The following is a 7935-nucleotide window of genomic DNA, read 5'->3' as shown; positions in this document are numbered from 1 at the left end:
GACTTTGATATAATGACAAAAAAAATCTAAATTGAGTTAAATGGATTCAAGTAAGTGGATTATCTGATCTAACTAAGAAAATCAACTGAGAGAAAAGGAAAGGAGGAGGCAGGCAAGGGTAAATTACATCACAGGAAAAGGCACAAAATCTTATTACAGCTGAGGGAAAGAAGGGAGGGAGATGAGCACTATTTGAACCTTACTCTCATCAGATTTGGCTCAAGAAGGGAATAACATAAACAGTTAGGTACTAATATTGATAGACTTAACCCTTCTCAGCAATACAAGGATCTAAGACACCTCCAAAGTCCTCATTATGGAAAATGCTATTCTGAACTGCTATTTTGAATGCAGCTCAAAGTATACCATTTGCTGTTTTTTTTTTTGTTCTGTTGTGTTTTGTTTCCTCCTTTTGGTGGTTCTTCCTATTGGTTCTAATTCTTTCTTACAACATCACTAATGTGAAAATATATTTAATAGGAATGTATATGTATAGCCTATATCAGATTGTACACTGTCTTGGGGAGGGAGGTGGGAAGAGAGGGGGAGAAAATTTTAAAACTCAAAAGTCTATGGAAGTGAGTGTTGATAAATCAAAATAAATTAATTAAAAGAAAAAAAAGAAAAACAAAGAAAAACAAAATGGAAGAGAGAAGAGGCACCTTGAACTGCAACAAGAATGACAGAGGGATACAACAAAGAAAATAATTTGGAATAATAATAAATTTGGAAAGCCTCCCCCCAAAAAATGAAATAGTCCTTGAGTTGATTACCTCAAGGATATGTTGATTTTGCTAAGTACCTACTTTGTATACAGTGTTGTAGCTAACACATACAAAAAAAATGCACGGTCCCAAATTCAAAGAAAATGTTAGAACAGTGATCCTGTATTCAAAAAGACCTGAGTTCAAATCCAACCTCAGACACTTACTAGCTATGTGACTCTGGGGAAGTCACTTAACCTCTGTTTGCCTTAATCACTGGAGAAGGAAATGGCAAAACAATCCAGTATTTTTGCCAAGGATGAACAGTATGGTCCATGAAGCCATGAAGAGTCAGTCATGATTGAACAAAAACTCTCTATCTGAATCTTTTCCTCCTTCATCATCCATCTTCCTCATCATCCTTTTCTACTTCATAATCATCTTTGTCTTCTTGTTGTCTTGTATCTCCATACCTTCCTGAGGCAGGATTTTCTGAGAAGCATCATCCCCAGAAGCTCCATCTGCTTCTTCACATCCAGTTTTCTGGACAAATTTTAAGGAACATGTTGAGATGCTTAGATCCTTAGTCTCTTGATTTTCATGTCCACATTTAAGATGGAGTTTTTTTTCCTTTCTCTTGCTCAAAAACTTTGTTCCTTGTGTGATCATCATAGAAGAAACCCTTACAGCAGCTACATGTGTGCTCTCCCAACCAATTATAGGAAACACATTTAAAGATTTCTGCCTCCAAAACTTGTCAGCTGGCTTGTTGTTCAAATTGATCGTCTTCACACAAGAAGTTCTGATGAAAAGAACAGCTGAATATTCTGCCTCCATGGTCACCTTCAACAAATTCTGTATCAATAAGAGGACAGGCACAAGCATGTTTACTCAGGCATTTCTTACCTTGGAAAACCTAAGCTTTACAAAAATCACACATTGTACCCACCATTGCAAAGACAGTACTATATACAGTAGCATGCTTTAGGACACAATTGGAAAACTTCAGCATAAATTTTGTTTCTTTGCATTGTGTGCATGTTGGTAACTTCTCTATGGAATTACAAAAGTAATAAAATGCTCCATTCTTCTGTGATCTTTGACACAGCATATTCCTTTGAAGTGTCACATGGATGTTTAGCTAAAAGTGATATTGCTTCTTTATGCTTTTACCTATTTTCTTACTCTTGATGGTTTTCAGCCTTCTTCCTTGCACCATTTTTTGACATTTTGCCTACTTTCCTCATTATGTGCTTTGCCTTTCTTCTCTTTTCTATCTTTTTACCTTCTTTTTCATGTGGGTGTGTGTGTGTGCAAGTCCAGCAGTCTTCTGAAATTGACCCTGGCTACTTGTGTTACAGGAAGATGTAAGCTCCATATGAGAACACATTCAGATTTATCATCACCAGGATTTCATTCATGGACTAAATAAACACAAATTCTTGTTACAATTTTAAGTCTATTTTTAAGTTATATTTGAGATATTATCAGTAGATTATGTACTAAGGATTATAGATTGACTGCTTATTTTATAGATTGGATCCCCCAAGAGCACAAATGCCCACCTAAGAGAACAAAAGATCAATGGGATAATAGTCACAACTTCCTTTTATATGAAATTTTGTGATTTATGATTCACTTTACATAATCTCATTTGTACCTAATATGAACTGTGAGTAGTAGTGGGCACAAGTATTATTTGTTTCAGATGATGAATGACTGAAATTAGGTTTATAGTTTTAAAGAAGGAATCGACTTTAGAGGACATCTAGTATATCCTTCTCAGTTTATAATGAGGTATCTGAAGGCCAGCCCTAAAACCAAACGTGAAGTGATATGTGCAAAGGTCTTCTGACTCCAGATCCAAAACTCATTCCACTTGGACAAAAAAGAAAATAGTCAATGTAAGATAATCAGGCTTGTGGTTTATTACATCTGAACTTGCATCTGATGAATAATAACATTCCTTTCAATTAAGGCATAAGCAAAAAGGTATGTGGTACACATGATTTTGGCAGATTTGGAAAAAGGCAATGTGAACAATACTCCCTTTATGCATCCTGTAAATAAAACTATCTATTAAGGATTGATGACGGTGCATAAATCCATGTAGTAAATACCTAGCACAAACTATACCCGATCTCCCTTGGTATCAATGAAGGTCATTCACATTTATGTGCAAATTGACTTTCTAAAGGGAAACCCAGAATCCAGAGACATAAACTACATGTTTCCTTCCTCCAATATTGACTCAATATATGAAACTTTTAGAATATATATTATTATCATTAAAGTTAGGAGCTATTTATAATCATGTCAAATGGACATCATAATCCTATTTGATACTATATAAAACTGGCAAGCTAATGTCTTATAAAATGCTGAAAAGGCAATAGATCTTTTGGTAGTTATGGAAGTAGCAAACCAAATTAAAATGGTAGGAAACATAATAAACAAAAAAAAATCCATGAAATTAATGGAGCTGTGAATTGAAGAGGATGGGGAAAACAAAAACGATAAAATATTTTGTCTCTCCAACCAGAGAGAAATTTTTTAAAAATCCATTTCTACTAAAGGTGCACTGAGAATTTTACCTAATTTTGGATGATACAAATATCTTTGTTATTTGTCAGTGCCAGTGAAGTTAATAGTGTCATAGATAGATATCGAGCTAAATGGGACCTCAAAGTTCAACTAGTCCAATAGCCCTTAATGTTGCAGATGAGAAAACTGAGTTCAGTGATGCAAAAGAGCAAGTTATATAAGTGTAAAATATACGAAAGGAAAAAGTTTGGGCAAATGTGAAATAAGAGAAGTTGGGGACAAAATTCTGTCAAAATGAAAATGTTTTAATAGAATAAAAATAAAAAAAGCTTTTATCAAAGAATAATAATTTACATATCCATGGTACTATCATTTTTATCCATATCATTGCTCTTTAACTCTATAAAATATATTAGGGTGATTTTTAGAACTTTTTAATAGCATGAAATTTTGGATAAAGTTGCTGTGTATAAATGGTAGGAACATGCTTTTAGTGCTAAAAGTGACCTCAGAGGTCATTGACTCCAACCTTTTTATTTTTCCAATGAGTAAACTGAGACATAAAATGTTAACTTGCCCAAGATCACAGAGCTGCTGTTGTTTATCCTTCATTCTCAAAGAGGACGATGACATTAGGAAGGTGATGCCATGATTTGCAAATAAATTGGATTTAAGTAAGGGAGGTCTGTGCAAAGTCACCAGCCTCACTCCCTCCTCGTTAGCATCTTGGTCCAATGACAAGATATAGATCAATGACTAGAGATGGCCACAGATACAGCAGGAGACCTTAACCTTCTTAAGTTAAAGTCTTTTCCAAGTCTCAGTTTGATTGAGGCAACATTGACTAGGTATGAAATGAGGCAAAGAATGGCCTCTTTTACCTAGTTAAAAATATCAATCTGGGAGAGCAAGACTCTCAGGTTTTCTGTTCAAAATAGAAACAATTGCTATTTACACTCACTCTGAGCCATCAGGGGCCCAAAAAATGACTAAGTTATGGTTGGGATGGGACCTATTACTGGCCAATCAATGAGAGCCAGAATGATTTGGGTTTAAGGCATTGTCCTTCAGAAAGAAATCTAGCCCATGAACCCCAAGTTATCTTGCAAGGTTTCAGTGATCAAAATTTACATTCCTTTGGGCAGAGCACCTACAGGTAAAGGTATGCTACCCTATGTGGACAGAAGGAGAGGAGGGAGAGAGGGAAGTAGGAAGAAAGGGAAGGAGGGAAGAAAGGAAAAAAGGAAGAAAAAAAGAAGGAAGGAAAGAAGGAATGAAGGAAGGAAGGAGCTGTTTTGCCCAATTGGAACTGGCCAGTTGGGTCCCCAGTGGACAGTTTGTTATTTGTCCTTCATTCTCAAAGAGGACCATGACATCAGGAAGGTGATGTCATGATGTATCATATGCCCAAGTAATTTAGAAGAGTTGTACATACACATCCTAGAGGTTCATGTCTAGAATAAGATGCTTGTAAGCAGAGGCTATGTCATGATTCTTTGATATCTCCCACCATACTGTGAACTGTACTAGGCCCTTAGAAAGTTCTTAATTAATATTTAGGGGAATTCTTTCTCAATATACCTGCAGTATACAAATTGATCCTAAATTTACTGTGGTCACCACTTTACATAATTATGGTTCTAACAAATGTTTTTTGATTTGTTAATTGACTGATTGAGAAAAAAAATTCATTTTTTCAGTAGTGCTTGCCATTATAACACATCAGCAGTATTCATATTCATTTATATATTTATTCAAATGCAAGGAAAATATCAAAGACTGTATTATACCTGAGAAGTATCAGAAACCACATTCAGATCTGAACAGGGGAAGGGCAAGAAAATAAGTATTTTCCATTTTTAAATACTGTATTTCAATTATTTGGTCCACAATAATGCATGACTAACAATAATCTGTAAAAACATTGATTTTTAAATTGTATTTTCCAGCTTGGCAAGTCTTCATTCTAAATAGATGTTTTCCTGCCCAAGACATAATTCTGATATTTACATGTTGTTGCATACACTGGAGCAGTTGATAATTTTCTTTTAGGGCTAATAAGGAGAGATGAGAAATACCTCATAAAAATGGCTGGCCTAAATAATCCCAGCTGGGATTATACCACAGAAACAACTGTGAGATGATGGGGGTGGGAGGGAAAGCATGTAAATCAGTGGTACTCAGATCTAAACAAAATTCTTTAGACGCACTTTGATCAGGGCAACAGGGCTACCACTTTCTTTTGCAAAACAATATGCTTCTCTTCTGATATGAGATTTGAACCCAGGTCTTCCTGATTATAAACCCAATACTATCCACTAAACCATTCCGGAGTGAGATGCACAATTAGACATAGCAGGATCATAGGAGCAATGATTAAGTCCCTGACTAGATCTTGGATGCCAGCTATTCCATCCACTTCCTTTTATACATGGGAATATTTAGGCTCCAAATGTTTAAGTGACTTATCCCAGTGTCAAATATTTAGTAAGTTTCAGTGGTGGGATTTGTAATAATATCTTCCCAATTCCAGGTCCAGTCATCAAACCAAGAAACCACAACAGTAGATTTTTGTATTTTTTTCTTTCTTTTAAATTAGTTTATTTTTAGTTTTCAACATTCACTTTCATAAGCTTTTGAGTTTTAAATTTTCTCCCCCTTCCTCCCCAGGATGATGTGCAATCTGTTATAGTCTCTACATACAAATTTCTATTAAACATATTTTCACATTATTCATGTTGTAAAGAAGAATTAGGATCAATAGGAGGAACCACCAGAAAGAAGAAAACAAAGCAAAACAGAAGAGAAAAAAAAGAGCAAATAGTATGCTTTGATCTGCATTCAGACTCCATAGTTCTTTCTCTGGATGTGGATACCATTTTCCATCATGACACTTTTGGAGATGTATTAGATCTTTTGCACTGCAGAGAAGAGCTTAGTCTATTAAGTTAGTCATCATACAATACGTATTTTTTTTCTTTAACTGAATTATGAGAACTGGATTGCCATCATCTAACTAAGCAAGGTTCTTAGGCTGAAGTAGAAATAAAAACAGTTTGACTCTTCTCAGAATGCTACTGACTCTCTGAAAAGCAAAAAAAAATAGTGATTAGTAAATCATACTGTCCCAGAGCTTTCAAAGGTTCTACCCATTTACATGTTGCTACTGGAGTCCAAACTAATTTAGACATGTACTAAAACTTTTTTTTTTCTGTAGCTAAAGTATAGATTTTCAGGTTTTGTTCAGTGAATTTGTCCTATAGCCCCCTGACAGCTTACTGACTTTCATCTTTGATATACCATTTTTAGTGTATTCTGAAAATGAAGGGACTACTGTGGACTATCCCATGACATCTCATCTCGATTCTTAACTTGATCTGGGTTCCATTAAAAAATGATATTTCTGCTCAATGATAGAGAATAATTTTTAGACTTTTTTTGATGTTGACCTTGGAAAAATTGAGGGGTCATATTATTTATGTGTCTTTTTCTGGTGTTTTTTAATGAAAATATTTTCAAACATAAAAAGTTTCTGCATATGGTAGTATAAGTGCTTGTTGAATTGAATTTAAAAAGGTAGAAATGTCATCTTAAACTGGTAATGACAATGTTATTAGAAATACATTTGCACACATACACATATTAAATATATGCAGTGATTGTAAAAAAAGCAAACAGACAAACAAACATGTATGGTACAAATAAATAGGCTGCAGGACAATATCCATAAATAATAGTGGCATGAAAGACATCATCAAGAATATGCATTGTTGTCAAAAGAGATATAACCGATGGACAAGCTAAGTGCTAACCTCAAGGTGAACAAAAGGATACTCTCTGGAATGTTGGATGTGTTCTGTATGAAGGAATCAGTTTGTTGTTGCATCATTTTTCATTCAATGTCTCACACTTTGTGACCTGATTTGGAATTTTCTTGGCTGAGATACAGGAGTGGTTTTCTGTTTTCTCCTCCAGTTCATTTTACAGAAAGAAAAGTGTCTTACAAGTTGCAGTAAGACACGGCAAAAGAGACACAGGATTAGGAGAGGAGGGAATGCACTCTGAATCAGTGGAGGGAATTCTCACACTAGTGATGTCCCAGATCCATATTGGAAAGCATACGGGATTCAGGGTAGGATATCTAGGTTCTAGTCTTAGCTTTGATCTTAACTAACTATGTGATCATCACTTAATGTTTCTAGGCCTCACTTTCCTCATTTAAATCAGTCAATTAACATATCTTTATTATTAATTAACATTTATAATAGCAGTATAGCTAGGTGGCATAGTAGATAGAGGGCCAAGCTTGAAGTCAAGAAAACTCATCTTCCTGAGTTCAAATTTGGTCTCAGATACTTACTAAGTATGTGAGCCTGAACAAGTAACAACCCTTTTTTTTTTTCTCAGTTTCTTCATCTGTACAGTGAGCTAGAGAAGGAAATGACAAACCACTCCAGAATCTTTGCCAGCCCAAACAGGGTTATGAAGAGTTGAACATGACTGAACTCTGAAACGACTCAACAAATTTATAATAAACATAAGCAGTAGGCACAAGTTCTGGGGATAGAAAGAGGCAAAAGGCAGTCCCTGCCCTCAAGGAGCTAATGAGGTTGAAAGCATACAAATAAATATAAACAAACCAAGGTGTATATTGCATAAATAGCAGATAATTAACATAGGTAAGAAA

The 7935-nt window shown here is 35.1% G+C and overlaps 1 pseudogene; it reads right to left on the bottom strand.

The window, feature by feature from the left end:
* Nucleotides 1-1055: 1055 nt before the first annotated feature.
* On the bottom strand, nucleotides 1056-1933 carry LOC110196436 (zinc finger protein 330 pseudogene; annotated as a pseudogene).
* Between the last annotated feature and the right edge of the window lie 6002 nt (nucleotides 1934-7935).

The sequence above is a fragment of the Phascolarctos cinereus genome, unplaced genomic scaffold (assembly GCF_003287225.1).
Source record: "Phascolarctos cinereus isolate Bilbo 61053 unplaced genomic scaffold, phaCin_HiC Scaffold_9;HRSCAF=440, whole genome shotgun sequence".
Taxonomy (NCBI): Eukaryota; Metazoa; Chordata; class Mammalia; order Diprotodontia; family Phascolarctidae; genus Phascolarctos; species Phascolarctos cinereus.
Note: the sequence above shows the minus strand (reverse complement) of the source record. Positions and strands in the feature narration are given on the sequence as shown.